Consider the following 19,004-nt stretch of genomic DNA (forward strand, 5'->3'; position numbering starts at 1 on the left):
GCAATGGTCAATAGTACTCAAGGCCAGTTGTACCATTTGTAAATCAATACAATGTGGCTAGCCGGCACCAGCCATGGGATTGGGTTGGAAAAAAGTATGGTAAACTAGCTCAGGTACAGTTATCATAAAATGTCCTAAGCCTGTAACCAGAGACCCCTCATCCTAGGAGGAATTACTCAATGCTCGAAGTGCAGGAACAGAAGTAGTGGATTACTATGTTCCTTGCTGGCCAGCCGCCGCTCACCACAAAACCCATTGCCAAGCCCCCTTCCACGTGGAATCCAACCCCCCCAAACAAACACACCTGCTGTTTAAGGGAATGTTCAGTGCATTGAAGTGCAAGTTTCAACTTATTCCTACACTTTTAGTTTAAAACTAAACCATTCCAGAACGGTTTCTTTTTAAAATAAAAGTAGAGGAACAGTACACCTTTTTGTTAAAAGTAGAGAAGCGCTGCTCCCAAATGTTCCCACTTTTGTATCACTGAATTAGTCAGTCTTTCACGCATACACTATATGTTAAGTCATAGGTCTGAAACCATTGGCTCTCCAGGTGTTTTGAATTGCAATTCCCACCAGCTCTAACCACCATAGACAATGGTGGGCAATCATGGGATTAGAGTCCAAAACATATGGAGAGCCACTGAATTTAAGCAGTGCCTTTGCAATGCTAGGCTGCAGGAGACACCTGCATCAGTGTTGAGTGTTGACAAGTGTGGCAGGCACTCTGACCAGTTACAGCATCTATTAAGTGTTAACGATTGGTAATTAGCAGCACTGTGATTGGGACATGCATTACTAAGCTGCAAGTTGGGTCTCAATCTGCTTCTTGCAAAGTCAATTGAATAGCAAAGTAAGCCTATTTTTAAAATGTTGAAATGCTGACTAAACCATGATATTTGATTGTTAAATGCACAAAAATGTGTTCACATTTGCTGTAGCACTGTACATTTATTTTACATCATGCAAAGCAACATGTTTCAAGCTTGTGCCAATAAATGATTAAAAGCAGCTGACTCTATCACACAGGGTTTTCTGGGCTGTGTCTGAAAAAAGTCACATGTCAGTTGATGACAATCTCAAGTTATCCTGTATCAGCTGAGAAATAATCAGCCTAAAGCTATCTTTTAGCCTCATTGTCAGTATCATTGTGCTACATCTAGTCCTGCATTTATAATGTGCAAAACTAAGAGTACTGCACAAGAATGTAAAATGAACTCCCAAAAGAAGTTAGAACGGCAGAATGCGACTTGTAAGCTTTTTCCAGCCCCATTTCTTGGGGTGGGCAAAGGGGGCGGTCACCCAGGGAGCAGAGCTTTAGCAACTCAGGGAGAGATGCAGGAAGGGGCCCACCCAGACACCTGCTTCTGAGTACGCCGGTCAAAAGTTAAGCATTTCTTTGTTTCCAATAAAGGAATGCATATTCCAAACGCAGCCTCAGAGATTCTCTGGAGACACACATCCCTCCACCCACCCTCTCCAGCTTTATGTTGACAGAGCCTTTAAAGTACGGGGGCAATTTATAAGTGATGTCTCATTTAACAAACCATTGTTTTTTCACCACAGTTATAAGAACTGAACATGGGGCATTTTTGTTCTGAAGGCCAGCACAAAGCATCAGTTATCTGACCACATCTATGCATTCTTCAAAGAGAATTAACATGCCACACAGAAAGTTTTAAACTATGTTCTTTATTTTCATGTCTTTGACAAACCAAAGGGTTTTTTTTTGTTTTATGTTCGTTTTTATTTACGTATGGTGCATGCCTGAGAAAGTACAGGCTACTTTGAGATATGGACTAAATGCATCCGCTCAACATCAAAGAACGTTTAATTTTCTTAACACGCCAACCACTGCCTGATGGGCCCTCACTGGAACTTGGCACCTTGATTAGGAAACCATCGTTCATTGTGTCACAATGCAGATTGTAGTCTGTGGCAAATCAATACAGTGATATGTGGGCAGCAATGATTTGTGTACTGCCCAAGTCACCACTCTGTTTGTTAAGGCATCTACGTGCAGCTCCTCTATGTAAAAGCACATACAACTGTTTTTGTCTGATGTGTCCCATGGCCATACAATAGCAAACTGGGTGTGCCATACTACCCCCACACTTAAACACATAAAGCAATCAAAGAAGTTGCCTGAAGTTGTACATACACTAGGCCAAACACCCTTTCTACACTGCCACACCATGATTTTCACTAGCTTCAGGCCAGCACTAATAAGCAATGCTAATGCCAGCTCTTTTAGAAAAAGCATGGGCCAGCTCTCTTTTGCAGAAATAACCCCTGAGGCCTGGGCAATGGTGAGGAGGTAGTGGCTGAGTAACTGTGGGCCCTTACCACATATTAGAAGACGGTTTTGTTTAAAAAGCTTTATCAGCTTATTACTGGTCAGGCTAACGTTTGTAAGAAGTACAGTCCTTTCTGTACATGTTCCCTTTTTATTTGATGTCTCTTGTAGGATATTTGTTCTGGTCTATAGCTATTTTAATGTTTTGGTGGGTGTTGTGAACAGTGATGTGAGCACCAAGCCTTGTGTCTGTTATGTAATTACTGATTCACACATACAACCTTTTATTCATAGACTTGTTTATCAAATAAAGAGATCTCTGATCATTGTTATATTCCTGAAATACTCTTTGATTTAATGCAAAGCAGACAGGAGCACTCATTGGTGCTATTTGTCCCCCTTTCTCTCACTCATAGGTGTATTTTGAGAAAGTACAATAGGAGTGTAACAGACTGTCCACCTTGGAATGATAACCTTCTATCAGAAAATAATTCATATGGTTAGTCTAGTGTTACCCTTTGCAAAACACAAGTGGGGTGGTGCGAACAGAATGCCTGAAACACAGGGCCAGTGGTCAGTGGGACCTCAGACCGCAGCAGGCTGGCCACACCACAGTGTGCCAGTATGGGCAGTTTAAAACTGCATTCAGGCAAGGCCTTCCTTAAGAGCAGGTGGAAGAGGAACCATTTACTTGGGCAGCAACAGCTGTGTTTTCACATTAGATGTCTTCTGTAAAGTACTTGAATTACAATGTAATGAAACTAGATTAATTTGTTTAGCAGCGATTTATTAATATTGAGGGTGGTTCCTGTGTAGTTTGGGAACAGTGGCGTCGCCAGGAATAAAATTTACGAGGGGGACAGAGAGGGCCAAAGACAAAAGTAGGGGGGGCACAGACAAAAGTAGGGGGGACGCCTATGAAAGGTAATGTGTGACGTCACAAGCACTCCTGCAGATAGGCTTTTGTGCACACCAACTAACCACACCCCACTGCACTTCCCTCCCATCAGAATGCAGGCACGAAACCATTCAGTGACTAATGGACCATCATGAGCAGTTTCGTGGCTACATTCTGATGGGAGGCGCTGCAATACATTCTGATGGGAGGGGCTGCAATACATTCTGATGGGAGGGGCTGCAATACATTCTGATGGGAGGGGCTGCAAGCTGCCCGATCACGGCTAGCTTTGAGACAAAAGGAGTATCGCCGTGTGATCTGCAGGCATTTGTCTCAGTGAGTGTCACAAATAACATCATGAACAGAGAACATGGTCACTGCTCGCCTTAGGTAGGGGTCGCAAGGGGGGGCACAGGATTTTGGAGGAGGGGCACTGGCCCTCGCAGGCCCCCCTAGCGACGTTACTGTTTGGGAGTGACCAGTGCCAGTCAGGAGGCGCATTCTAGTGTTTCGCCCTGGGCACCAAGTTGGCCAGAAGCTGCCTTCAGCTTCTCGCTAGTGATGATGGGTGGGAAGCGTGGGTGGTGTTTGGCGGATTGGCATACTCTTATGTTACTTCACATGAAGATCACTGCTGTGCAGCAGAACACAGGCATTTTGCAGTGCCTCTGTACATGGAAATGGGGGACATTACTAAGTAAAAGTGCCAGTCTTAATGAATACGTTAGGTTGATGCTTGTGGACACTCCTAATGGGCATTGTGTGGTCGTGTAATAAGTTGGCCTAGTAAGCCCACTCCCCCTCCCAAATTTGGGAGTTTACTGCGCATCTGAAAGGGGGCCCAGATTGGCCCCTCAATCCAACGATCCGGCCGAGGGGCCTCAGAGAGTGAGTGGAAGTGAAACTGGAACTTCCTACAAGGCAAATGTTCACATCCCTCACTGAAAAATGTGACAGCGTAGCGAAGATAAAAAGGATTTTCCACGATACCAACAATGAAAGCAGCATTATCTGTGCAACTGCAGCCATCCTGAGAGCCAAGAGAGAACTCACGTGCTCATAAATACATTTATTTTTGGTAGCTCTGGATCTTGGCCGCAGGAATTTGGCACCTTTGCTGCATGCACCCTGCCAAGGCACACATTTAATTCGTTGCGCCCATGCCAATCGTTTTCCAGATTGCTTGAATGTCCCTACGAACGCTCTCTGTTGAATTTGTTTTAGCACTGTACTCGGGCACGGTGAACAACAATTAAAATGTGGAAGCAAAATGCAACACCAACCTTTCGGGGACAGACCCATTGTCAGAATGGAGGCTCCACGCACTGCGAGCCACCAGGCCCGCCCACTTCGTCCCAGGGCCAATGGCAGGCGCGGACGGGCAGCCTCCTTTGCATGATGCTGCTGGCTGCGGCCGGTGGCGGTACTGAGCGCTGAAGGGAGGCGTGGAAGAGGCCGGGCAGCATCCTTGACAGAGCAGCCGAAGCCAGAGAGCAGCGCAGTCACCTAGGGTCCAGCTCTTCTCCGTGCTCTGCGCCTGCAGAGCTGCCTGTCGGGGCGTCGAGAGCAGAGCGCGGCAGCGGAGCCTCCCTGGCTGGGTTTACAAGGTGAGGAAACGCGAGCCGTGTGTGGGACTGTAAGGACGGCGTGCTGGTGTTACTTTACCTGGCCCTGTACTGACTTGGCGGGCACGGTGCGGTACCCAGGAAGAGCCTGCGCCCAGGCAGGGCACTGACAAATTGCACAAGTGTCATAAGGCGGGTCAAAATAGCACCATCTATAGCGCCTGGGTTTCAATATGTATCGGTGGGGGAGGACTGTGGTGTCTGCTGGGCAGCTCCCGTGCCTCATCCTCCGCGACCATTACCTGGTTTCTAAAGGTCACAGGGACACTCCCAAGGGTGCCCGACGTCACCCGACTTGTGGTATCTGCACCACAGGCCCCCTATGCCAGTGGCACTCCGCATGTTCACATCACTCGGGCTGTAATATCTGTAACCCATATCATAAACCACCACCTCTCCAGAGCTGGAGATGCAGCACAGGGCTGTGTTGGTACCAGAGGGCGCTCTGGCATCCTGGCTGCACTGCAGGCTCTGCATTCGGGGGTGCTACTCGTGGCACTGTGTGGCTGCATCTGTGTCCACGGGATACCCCCTCCGCTCACCCCTTAGCTGACCCATGCCTATAACCACGCCCACCATGGACCCCATCTTTTTGCCCTTTCAATATTTGCTCACAGGGACCAGAGTTACTCTTCTCTCCTGCTCTGGGTGTCCTCGGGACTCAACGGGCAATATCAGATCCCCATTAGAATGCCCCTCGTTCTCTCACCACCTTACCCTTCTTGTATTTGGCCCAGGAGGGGTCCCTTCCCAGCTAGATCTACCCAATGCCCCTGTACCAGACGCTTCTTTGATCTCGATTCGCAGACCATATGAGGTGGCAGTGCCCTTGTTGCAGAGGTATCCCACTGCCTACTCCCCCTTCTGGCCCGACTGAAGATGTGTGGGGGCCCATTACAACATGATGGTTGGGGTCCCCTTGCTTAGAGCGGAAAAAAGCCTGAGGCACACGTGGGTTGAATATATTATAATGGAGACAAAGATAAGGTTATTAGCCTCCAATTATCACAAGACGGTCAGACAGAAGGGATTTAAAATGCTAAATGCACGCTGAAAAGCTATACATCCTTCTTTGTCAGCACATAACTGTTGTGGAGGAATCAGTGCTTAAAAGGCAACAAATTGATAACACTTCTGTACACGTGAGGGAAGTGCCATCCTTAAGGGCTCCAAGAAACGCATCTTGTAAAGTGAGCACTGCACAACACACATTTCAAGCCCCAGAACGAAAGTAGTATAGAAAGGAATATTTTGCAGTGTTATAAGTGCTGACTGGCAACACAGGGGCTGTTGCTCACTCTCCCTCTCCTGAGACTCGGGGTCCAATTCAACTGAAAAGGTGGCAAGGCCCTGACTCAGTCCCTGCCCCACTTGGAAGCTTCCATCCCTTGAGCTTTTACGTTAACATGAACTATAAAAGCTGTAACCACCCTGCACCCCCACACATGGAATTCTTGCCTTGTATAGCCTGAGTGCACCCTGTGTTTATGCAATTACCCACTACCCACAGCTTGTACATGCTTGTACGCCCAGATGCCCCCGGGTTTTGTGTGCTTTATAAATGTCAAAATAAATAAATAAATGATGCATTCCCCACTGAGCCTTATTATGTACAGAAGGCCTTAGGAGAAGGCCAATTATTTCTCGCTAATGCAGGCAGCACGAGTCTGGAGTATGCTCACCCTACTGCTTGCTTGGGTACAGCCCCCTGGCAGGAATGCTCATTGCAGGACCGATACTCCTGCTGGAGAGCATGGTGGCCTCCTGTTCATGCAATATGAATACCGCTCACATCAGAAACGATGCAGTGGGTGTTATTTTATGTATGGTTTGTACAATAACTGATGCACATTTAATTAATCTGCACTGATTCTTGCATTGAAGGTGCTCTGGTTTCAAGTGGCTGATACTCCCTTTGGTATGATGACTGGCTTTTCGTGTTGCATTTTATTTATACAAAAGTCAATGTTGTTAATTCTTACCAGCAATGGCTTCAGCCTATGCAAACCATTTGGTCACATTGCAAAATAACGCAACACAGTAGCACACACATGGGGGAGGAGGGAGGAGGGAGTGCGTCTGATTTTGGGCAGTGTGCTGTTGAAATTAGACAGTCCTGTTGATTTTGGTCTTTGGCATTTGCTGCTTGGGCTGTTCTTGCAGTATGGGGCAGAGGTTAGTGGTGGAGGCAGCTTTTGTTGTCACGGGCAGCGTCTAGCTCCAGAAGGGGCACCAAGATTCTAAACGATTCATGGGTGAGCCCTCACAGGGGATGGTGCATGTTTTCATCAGAGAGTTCCAAATGTTTCCACAAATTAGCGCGAGCAACCGAGCGAGGAGCCCTAAATAACCAAGGGAGGTTTGATTTTTAAAAATGATAATGTGCTGAAATGATGCACTTGGTAGCAAAATGTGATGAAAAGTCATGCAATGAATAATTGTTTCTCTACAGAAACAAAGATATTTAGTAAATTTCATTGTTCATGGACAGTTCTATTTTTATTTGAGGGGCCTAAATATTTCCTCAAATTAGCCGCGTGACTAAGCGCGGCGAGAGAGCACAGAATAATTAAGTGGAGAACATTTTTTAAAGTAATGTGCTGAATTAATGTGTTTTGAAGCACAATGTATGACAAATGATGTAAAAAACCATAAAATTTACTGTTTGCTCACATGAAAAACACCCAGAAATGCTATGCCAACACCAGTACTCTAAATAGGAGCACTTTCTATAATTTTTATTAGGCTGCTACCACAACCTATCTATGCCAGTAATGGGCACTTTAAATCACATGCATGAAGCACTTCAACCGATTTGTTGTGGAATGTGTTTTTCTGGTGAGGACGATCTCATAACACACCGAAGTACCATACTGTCCTTGTTGCATGATGTGCCAGCATTGAGAATAATCTCTACAAAGTATATTTCGCGGGTGGAAGTCATCTTAGATAGCAGATTGTATATCTCTGTCGTTGATATACCTTCCTACTTGATGCAAAATCAGCTGCTAGCTTATGTAGTTAAGCCCTTATGGAGAAAATCAGGTTTTCTCTGCAACCTTTTTGTCAATTCCATGTTCAGGGAGAAACTTTGATGCATGAAATGTAAAGTTAAATTATAATCCATTGAGCCCTATTGGCAACATGTAATCATACTTGGGCACCAGAAGGATTGGCAGTTGATAACAGAGACATACACAAATAGGCCAGGTTTTTAGCATCGCCTGTTGGAATTCTTGAGGTTTCAAGAACTTGTGAAGAAAATGCTATTTCAAGATTGGGGGATTTTAAATTAATTGTAATTCAAGAAGCTTCTTTGACTGACCGGGTGACCGTGGATGGTATCTGGGTGTCAATAGATGGCACTGGCTAATCAAAAGGGAAGGCCTCGGGTAGGATTGTTGATAGCTGCTAAACTAAGTTGGGCACGAAAAAATGATCTTTTATATGACACAATTTTCGGCAATGAAAAACTCATCACCACGGCACTGCCGATACAAATACTGTGGAGCGACCACCTCATCATCCCATTCACGATCATCATGCCCAACCAAGTATGCATCCAACCTCCTAAACTCACAGCCACCACAAAAAGAAACTGGAAACACGTCAAAGAAAGCAACCTATTCGAACAACTGGAATTAACCAAGCCCTCAACTGCAGAACTAGAGTTAGCTGACCTAGATGGGAAAGCGGAACTACTACACAAATGGATTTCAGACACAATAGGTAAGATCGCGCCTGAAAAACCATTCACCCCATAAAAAAAAGAGCAACGGCAAAATGGTTCACCCCACTATTAAGCACCATGAAAAAGGAAAACAAAAAGATGGAACTGGAATGGAGGAAAGAATACAACCCAGACAAAAAAAACACTGTTCCAAAAACAAATGCGCGCATACAAGAAGAAAATTCAAAAGGCGAAGAGAAGGCATTATGATGGCAGAATCACCAATGCCACCAACACACAAAAAGAAATGTTTAACATGTTAAAGAGATGAGAAACCCACCCGGCTGCAATAATACCCCAACCCCCTCAGAGAAACTTTGCAACGACCTGGAAGACCACTTCAAGAAAAAAATCAATGATATCCGACAAACCATACAAGAACAACCACCCAACCACGAGATACAACCGAAAGAACCTAATACAGAACCACAGCACAAACTCAAAAACTTTTCAAAAATTTCAGCAGAGGCATTTGCAATGCTAGTAAAACGCAGCAAGAAAGCTGGATCACCCATGGATCCCTGTCCCCCGGACATCAACAAATCAATCCTCGCACAAGGAACGCCAGCAGAATACTACAGAAACCTTCTAAATTTATCTCTCTCGCAACAGGAACCGTACCGAGGATCTTCAAATCGGCATATATCAAGCCACTTCTAAAAAACACATGTGGCGATGTAGAAGACCTCTCCAACTACAGGCCGATCTCAAACATACCCTACCCGGCAAAACTCCTGGAAACCTACGTATATAAACTTACCCAAGAATACATAGAAAAACACCACCTGCTGGACCAAGCTCAAGTCGGTTTCAGACCAGCAAGAGGAACAGAAACAGCATTACTATCCATCTGGAATGACCTAAAAACCAATGCAGAGTCAAACACAACCTCAGCCCTTATTCTGCTCGACCTCTCTGCAGCCTTTGACACAATTAGCCATGACACCCTGACCAAAAGGCTAGAAGACATAGGCATAACAGACACGGCACTACTCTGGACTAAATCATTCCTAGCAGATAGAACAGAAACCGTATGGATTAAACCCTTCAAATCCACTCCACGAGTTAACGACTGGGAGTGCCACAAGGATCTTCACTGTCACCACTATACTTCAACATCTACCAGACTCCGGTCATCAAAAAAATACAACATTACTTGCTACAACTACGCAGATGACACTCAAATCATCTACCAAATCAAAGATTCCGAAGCGGATCATTCAGCTCTAATCGACTGTCTCAAAGAAATCTTCAACTGGATGAATACCAACAACCTGAAAATCAACCCAGGAAAGACAGAAATGATGATCATATCCAAAGACCAAGAGAACGAAGCCGCCACCCCGTGGCCAACGGAATTGGGAACCGCACCAACACCATCTAAGGTAGTAAAAAATCGGGGAGTACTGATGGACAATACCCTAACCTTAGAGCCACAAATAAATGCAACAGTGAAGAAATGCTTTTTCCTCCTCCACACGGCAACAAGAATCCTACCTTTCCTCTCCCTCACACACAAAACACTCACTATCGTCGCCTTCATCATGTCAAGAATCGACTATGCAAACAGCCTCTACCACGGAATACCAGAATACCTCCTGAAAAAACTACAACGGATCCAAAATGCTGCAGCCAGACTACTCCTCAAACTATCCAGAAGAGACCACATCTCTCCTGCCCTACAAACACTACACTGGCTCCCAGTAAAACATTGCATCACCTTCAAAACCATGTGCATAATGCTCAGGGCAATCAGTGGACAAGGAGCAGAATTCCTACAAAAAAAAAATAACATTCTACAAACCAAAGAGGCCCCTCCGATCCAGCAACGAAATCCGCCTGGAACTAAAACCATACCTTAAGAAAAAACTTCTAGGCACCTCCTTCTACCACTTAGCCGCAAAAACCTGGAACAACATCCCAAAAGAGATCAGAAACACAGAAGATCACCACAAATCCAGGAAATTACTAAAAACCTGGCTCTTCAAGAGTACAGACTCAACCTGAAAATCGAAACAGGAAAAAAGGATGACGGAACAGGAAAGGACACTAACATCCCTAGAAACGACAGGGAAGCTCCCGCAATGCCAGGCAGGTGACACAGGAAAGACTTAAAACACAGGTAACACCCATTGAGACAGAGTCTACTATCCCAGCCAATCGCCTCTTCACTCCCCCTCAATTGCTACCATGTACCAAAATATCAATAGGATTGCAGAGACACTTGCAATCACCACATTAGTTGAGTGGTGGACATTGGCAGGCGCACTGGAAGAAAAAAGGGCAGGTAAGGAGGACAGGAGGGGTTGTGATGGAGGCTGGTTGAGGTGGGGGCCAGATGTGAAAGGAACCTTAGTGCAAGATGGGCCCATTTCAGGACAGAGGAGCTTCAAGAGAGACTTGCAAGCCCAGCGCCTCAATTAAGAATAGAGATGCCAACTAACCAATTCTACTAACAATTAACACCTATGCACACACCTCTCAAACTCCAAACCAAACACAACCACAAACCTACAGCACAACAAACCGCACAAACTTCACTACACTGCAAAAACAAAACAAAAACACACATAGACCTCCACAACAGTACACGACGAGTACCGGCTCCAAACACCCCAGGCCCAGCCAACTGACCCACCGGGCTGTGGCCGTCAACAGCACATCACTGCTCTCTTGCACTTTTCCTGCTTCCTCCCACTAACTGACCCTACCTTCCTGTTTCAGAGCTGCCAGTGTGCCAGGGGACCACTCCGGTGGTGATAGTGTGCGGTACAAATGTCCTTTAACATTAACATAACATTAACATGATAAACCCCTATGTATTCAGGTTACTCAAGTCAAGATGCAAGGTGATTTGGGATCAATGCTGGTTATAAACCTTTATTGTAATTACCGAGAGATGAGTCAAGAAGAGCTGATTGAGTATTTAGAACCAATCCTTTTGCTACTAATGAAATGAATCATGTAATAATTGCTAGAAATTTTAATGCGGATTGCTTAACACATTTTCACAATGAGGAAAAAAAGCCTTGTATGGAGCAATATGTATAGTAAGAAAGGTTTGAAATAGGCAATGTTTCTGAGGTAATGGGATCTTCCTCCTCTTAATGGAGGTTTATTTTATTTGATTTGTAGAGTGCACCAAGCATCTGGGCGCTAGTCTTACAAGTTACAAATTTGCAAACTCTTATTTTACAATGTGCACAGTAGCATGCATACAAATAGTTATGAGCAATACATACAATAGTTATTTTATATGGGTAATGACCCGCAAGTCGCGCTCTTCCTTAAATTAATATAGATTTGTAGTATTTAATTTTATAATTGTAAACATATGCGTAGATGTTTGTAGTCCATCAGTATGCAGTATTTATTAACACTTGAGGTCAGCCGACATGTGTTTCGACATCAACGTCGTTCTCAAGGCTGACCGAGTCAATACAGACATAGTTACAATCCAAGAATAAAGAAATGACATAACATCATGCATAAGTGTCAAAAAATATCAATTGTTCAAAATAAATACATATAGGGTTGACATACCCAATATTTGTAGACGCGTGCATGTGCTGTGGGGAAGGAGCAGAAAGATGCAGAAAGTACAGTACGTTACTTATTCAGTATATACATTGAGTAATAAAATATGTTAGTATTGCTGAATAGCTTGTATGCCATGCATTGCTCATGCTAGAATAGCAACCCGAAATCACACCAATATGAGAAGCCCCCAATAAGTTTGTTATATCGAAAGAATTTGTTGACTTACTGTTAAGTTAAAAATTGTGACTTTCCAACTATCTGTAAGGATTCTGAAATTGAAGAGGAGGTGCTACCTTAATGTCCTTGATGCATGCAGTGTATTAAGAGAATCAGATTAAATTATCGTGCTCAGCGCAGATTGATAGAAATGTTATTGAATAAATGAAATCTCACCTATCATCTTTTTAGTCTATATGCGGTAGTTCCAGACACAAAATGTATTCGGAGTTAAGTCCTAGTGCTGTGAGTCTTAAGGCAGACCTTTGTCAATTAGATCATCTGTTGGTACATATCGGTGTAGAATGGGGAAACCAATGTTAATATAAAACTGTGGCACTCGATACCAAATTACACAAGAAGTTGAAAATGCCATCGAAAACGAGCATGCTCACCTTCCACGGATACTATTTTAGTTACGTGGTCATTCAAGGGCTGTTAGTCTGAAATCCCTGTTGGGCACGTATAATTTCAAGAATTCCTGTAAAGTGATAAACAACCTATCAGCTAAGGTCTGATTTGTTATTGCGATCTTAAAAACGTAGCATTATATACTAAGCACTCACCCGTATATAAGGGTTGAATCCCTGTCTGTGTGTTGGTAAGGTGATAAAAGACGAGACTGCTGTGCCCAGCGTCTTATAAGCCAACTAGTCTGAGCCTGTGTGATTCCCTCAGATGCATGAATGCGCATGCGCGTATGTCCTAATACACAGACTTCAATGGAAAACAAGTATTAAGGGTGTGCGCAGGCGCGTTGCATTTGTCCGCTATTGTCAAAGCTCTAACTGAATCTTAATAATGAAAACTCCCTTAAAGAGTGTCAATAATGCAGGAAAGTATGTTAGATGATGAGTGTAACATCCAGAATTAGTATATGCCGGTTAATGGCTTAGATAATTGTAAATCACTATATCCTGATAAGAGGTGTCATTAAGTGCGCCGGCCGAGCAGAGCAGTGCAAGACATAACTTCCTTAATATACATCTTGTGGCACCAATTATTGATTTACATACATTATCCAAAGTTGGTTGAACATGTGGTGAAATCTAATCTTGAGAACTACTTCTGTATTTAATCATACTTGTTCATTCATCTATGGTCATTATAAATCGAATCACCGTTACAAAACACATTGATTGAGGAGTAATAGACATGCTAGTTTCTTCTTTGTATATATTAGTCATGAATTGGTATACATGGATGCCTATTCAGTTATTTAACAGAAGAATTGTGCACATATTGTTGGTTGGCACTAGATAGAAAATTCATAAAAATACATGCATCTCATTATCAGTATTGAGGCCAACTTGTGTGCAGCGCAGAAGACAAATACATTTTGCTTCCATTTGCCTCAGTTTGTGGGTGATGTCACCTCCTCTTTTCCCTAACTTGGCTTTCTTCAGTCCCACAAAAATCGAATGTTTTCCTTGTTATCCATTTGATGCTTGCTTTGCCAGTGTATTGCTAAGGGCAGTCTCGGATCCTGACTCCCCAGACTTGCCAGATGCTCACAAATCCTAATTCGTAATTGTCTGATAGTAGAACCAATGTAGGTCTTTGCACAAACGCATTTCAATGCATATACAACATGCGTAGTTCAGCAATTTAATGAAGTCTCAAATCTGTATCTTCTGTCCATTGATTTCCATGTATTGGGTAACACTGCCATCTACATATTTGCACATTGAACAGGTTCCATATTTGTGGAAACCTGTAATAGGGGACAACCATGTTCTGCTCTCACTGGGTCAAGTATTTTTGATCTGTAGAAATGAGGGACTAGTCTTGTTCCATATGGTCTCTGATCTGGTAAATACAAATCTTGGTTTATCTCCCAAAAACGGTCTAATATCCTTATCAAGTAATAGTATGTTCCAATGTATAAGCAGTAGTTTCTATAGGCATTTAGAATCCCTTAAGAACTTGGTAATAACATCTACAATAGGCTGAATCGTGGATTCGTGCTTGTTAGACTGGAAGGTAGTGGCTCTATCCATTGTACGTTATCTTCTAAGACTGTTATTGATACTCTCCTTAGAATAACCTCTTTGGTTGAACCTGGTTGATAAGAGTTCACATTCTCTGTTAAAGTCTTCATCCTTATTGCAATTCCTGCGTGCGGGCCCTATAGATATGGATTGTAACTATGTCTGTATTAACTCGGTCAGCCTTGAGAACAACGTTGATGTCGAAACACGTGTCGGCTGACATCAAGTGTTAATAAACACTGCATACTGATGGACTATAAACGTCTACGCATATGTTTACAATTATAAAATTAAATACTACAAATCTAAATTAATTTAAGGAAGAGCACGACTTGCGGGTCATTACCCATATAAAATATTTCACTTTACTGGGTATGAGTAGGCGTGCCCTGTCTTTGACCTTTGCAGCGCAGCTCAAATCCCAATTCCTAGCTTGGAGACGTGTAGAGCTCACGCATCGGGTCTTTGCCTACTATTCCATATAATAGTTATGTTCAATGGCAAAGAGAGATACAGTGTTATAGTAAGAACAAGACTAAACTTACATAAATTACATATTTACAGATACTAAGAAGCGTAACGTTCAGTGAAAATCCTTGTCAAGTCAGTGTGGAAGAGTTCAAAGGTGGGCATGTTAACGGGAGCTGCTGCTTTCTGTCTCTTGGAGCCAGAGTTTTACATGCTTCCTCAACAAGTGGAAGGAGGGTTCAGCTCTTAGTGTTAAGGGCAGAGCGTTCCAGATTTTTGCTGCTAATACTGGGAAGCTGATCCCTCCAGCCCTTTGTAGAGTAAACCTGGGGATCTTGAGGCAATGAGTCTGGGCAGATCTGGTGGGACGGGTTGGTAAATTGCGTGCAATGCTGTTTGTCAGGTATTTTGGTGCCTGGTTGAGAAATTATCCTTATTGGCTGTTGATGGTAGGCTTTTCCAGAGTGCTTCTGCATTTCTTTTAAGTTTACGTAGGGATCTAAGGTGCGGGGTAAACCAAGGGTTTAATTGCACACGAGGTTTAGATTTGCGTAATTTTAGAGGTGCTGGTCTGTTAATGGCATTGAGTAAAGTACGATTATAGAGGTCAACTATAGCAATGGGATCCATAAGTGTTGTTGCGGTGTTAATGATAGGCTGAAGTAATGGCTGTAGTTTCTCTACAGTTATGTTGCGTTTGTTTCTAGTGCTTATAGATGGAGCATGGTTCTGTAGATAGGGCTGGTTGTCCTCCTTTATGGTAAAGGAGATCATGTGGTGGTCTGTCCATGCACAAGGTAGATTGGACATCATTTTTATGTCGCAGTTGAGATCGGCTATCCAGTCTAGGGTTCTACCTTTGATATGTGTTGGTTCAGTTATACGGTGTGGGGAATCCTAATTCTGTGATTGTGTTAGCAACTGCGAGTGCCTTGGAGTTTTTAGGATACTGAAAGCCTAAGTTCATATCACCCATAAGGATAACTTGCTAACATGTCTTGATGTTGGCCGATAGAATAGGAGTAGAGAGATGTCCTCTTCGAACATCGATGTGGGGCCAGTGGATCTGTAGATAAGATGGATGGTGATGGTGCACGATGGTGATGTGAGTAGCTTAATGGATAGTAGTTCTGCTGATTGCATGGTTTGGCTGGCAATGATTCTTAAGCCTAGTGAGGTTTTTGAAATGAAGGCGATGCCCCCGCCTTTGGTTAGGTTGGATTCTCTGTCATGACGGATGACGCAATAATTATCCAGAATAGCAAGAGAGAGTAAAGGTCCTGACGCAGTATGGAGCCAAGTCTCTGTGACAGCGAGGAACTCGAGGTTGTGAGTCGTTATATGGTCAGCAATGTCTAGGGCATGGTCAGGCAAAGATGTTGCATTGATGAGGGCCCCTTTGATCAATGAGGAGGTGTTGTTTAATTTAGGTTTGGATTGTGTGGTGCTTCATTCGGATCTGGGTGCGTTGCTTATTGTTTTTTTAGGAGAGTTAGCTGCAATGGTGGTGGGTCTTGGGTTAGAAGGATGATGCCTAGACAGGAATCTGGAGCTTCATCTCTGATTTTTATTTTTTAATGGGCATGGGAGGTTAGGTCTGGGAGTGGTGGTAGAGAGATTGTGTCTTGGGGTAAGTGTGGAGGGGATAGGGTTATCTATCAATAGTGAAGATGTTTGTAGGATGTTCAGTGTTGTTTTGAGACAATGTTGTAAGACTCCTGAGGGGGGGTATTGTCCAGGGGTGGTAGGCTCAATGGTGTGTTTAATATAATTTTGGGTGCTAATGGAAGACATGGTAGCAGGAAACTAGAGAGTGGTATGTCGACTGAAGGGGGTAGGCTCCAGGACATGGATAAACGGACGCAGGGTGATCTAGAATTGGAGTTAAGGTCCATGACAGGTAACTTTGGTGAGCTGCTTCTGATGACGGATAGATATGTAATCCTGATGAGGATTTGGAAATAGGCTAGGAAGAGGAGTATCATGCTCATGGCTCAGCACGTTAAGTTTTATACTAGAGTCAGAAGTAAGAGCAGGTTACTAGTGCTATGGACGTGCTAGAATAGAAGTTGCATAACACCTAACCGCTAGTATAATGCGAGCTAGACGCTTTGAGCTAGCATGGGTTGAGATGCAATGCTAGCATACTGAGAGCAGGCAAAGATGGCAAGGAGCAAATCACGTAGTGTTATCAGGCATGAATGGCAAAGTACAAAAATAATATTGGCAGGCAGGAATGGCAACGTGCAAATCACGTAGTATTATACCCAGGTGTGCTAGGTGATTTGGATAGCAAACACACATGGAGACGTGGGGAACAGTTTTTGAGGATTGATTTTGTTCTTCTATCGGCTAAATTGTTTCAGTGGTCTGAGCATTTTTGTATTAGAAATGGGGAGCCTAGCAGTCACTTGGTACTAGTGGGGATCTTTTCCTGCCCTTACTTTATAGATAATGCTCACCGAGTCCCTGGATTAAAAATTAACAACACAAAAAACAGAATATGATGGAATTAGAACTCCATGACTAGGTCTATGAAGTCCTTCGGGGATCATTGTTTAGAATGTAATGATATGAAAGAAAATTTGAGTAATTATCATTAAAAGTTTTCTGAAGTTCTACAGTACACTATTTCCTGTACTAAGTTTCCAGGTCTATGGGGAATTCCTGTTAGAAGGAGTAATTATTTGCCTGAGATCCAGAAAATTAAGGAAGAGATGCAGAGGAATATTAGAAGGCTTAAAAAGAACTCCTCCCCGAACAACCTTGATAATGATGTTAGAATAAGGAAGGAAAAAGTCATGGACATAAACGAAATAAGACGGTTGTGTGTTATGAAACATCGCATGGCAGGTGAAAGTATGCTGGCCAGCATCCTGCAGAACTCGGATGAGAGTTTCTGGAAGTTAATAAATGAGAAGGATAATCCTCAACTGGAATTGCAGGAAAATGCAATTGTAGAGGATGTCTGGATAGCTCACTTTGTCAACTTATACAAGTCTCAAACCGCAACCCGTGAGTAGGGCTGAAGTGTGGGATTATGAATTTAACAGTATGGACATTGAAATGATAATCCGTAGTGCCAGTGAGTCCCGGGCGCCGGGCTCAAATGTTCTCTGTAATGAGATTCTTAAGCTGGATCCCACTTTTTGGGCTTCCCTATTATAGTGGATTTAAGTCAGTGCTGAATCAGCAGAGGTTTCCTTCAACTTGGCATAATAGTACCTATCTTTAAAAAAGGAGACACATGCAATCCTCTGTACTACACGCCAATAGCCCTTTTGGATACATATTGAAGCATATATCCATCTCTTGTTCTGGTCGAGCTGTCTGCCTGGGCCACCTGCTCAAGGGTGCTAAACCCAAATCAAATAGAGTTTAGACGGAGAGTCGGCTGGTCTCGTTGCGGACTATCTACAACAGATTGCCTGGCAAAAGTGCACATCCAAAATCTATGTTGCGTCCATTCATTTCAAAATGCCTTTTGATAAAATTGATAGGCATCTGTTGAGGTCCATATTAAAAAAAATGGGGGTATCCCAGCAAACTTGCTGTCCATCCTGGTTCATTTGCACTCAGACACAGTGTTGAGACTGAGAGTGACACGGCAAGGTAATACGACAAGGCCTTTAGCTACGTACAATGGGCTGCCCCAGGGCTGTATCCTGGTGCCACTCTTATTCAATATTTATCAGACATTGGGGAAGAACCTGCTGACTCTGTGTTCATCACCATCCATCTTATCTACAGACCCACAGGCTAACCTGTGCAGATGTCCTCTTGCTTTTGGATTGTTGTAGGGTAGGTATTGCCCGCCACTTAGAGGCCTTTCAACAGTACGCAGATAAACATTTCTTGGTTATAAATTCTACAAAATCCAAAATATTGGTTCTTAAGGCGGGCAGGAGAAAAGTTAGTACAAGTTGGAGACTGGGCACTCAGAGCATAGAGGGGGTACGCACTATAAAGTATTTGGGTTTTAAAATACCTGGAAGTAAAATGAAGATGCAACTGATTGATCATATTCTTGTTAAGGCAAAACATATGCTCTGCCAAATGAAGGCACTTCACAGTCGCTATGGACGATTTTCTCTCAAACCGATGGTGAAACTCTATGAATCCATAGTGAGGCCGGCAATTTACTACGGATTTGAAGTGCACCACCAGCAGAATTATTCCAATTTTGATCTTATTGAAGGTCTTTTATGGAAGGGCACTTTGAGCCTTGCTAAAGCTATACC

At 43.5% G+C, this 19,004-nt stretch overlaps 1 protein-coding gene across 1 annotated transcript in view; it reads left to right on the forward strand.

Annotated features, from left to right (window-relative positions):
• The first annotated feature begins 4,657 nt into the window (after positions 1 to 4,657).
• DKK3 (dickkopf WNT signaling pathway inhibitor 3) overlaps positions 4,658 to 19,004 on the forward strand; it is a 400,000-nt gene continuing 385,653 nt past the window's right edge. Inside the window, exon 1 of the mRNA XM_069623641.1 lies at positions 4,658 to 4,800. The gene's annotated coding sequence lies outside the window, so the exon portion shown is untranslated. The remainder of the gene's footprint in view (positions 4,801 to 19,004) is intronic.

Source organism: Ambystoma mexicanum, chromosome 11 (assembly GCF_040938575.1).
Source record: "Ambystoma mexicanum isolate Mex_15411 chromosome 11, UKY_AmexF1_1, whole genome shotgun sequence".
In the NCBI taxonomy this organism is placed as follows: domain Eukaryota; kingdom Metazoa; phylum Chordata; class Amphibia; order Caudata; family Ambystomatidae; genus Ambystoma; species Ambystoma mexicanum.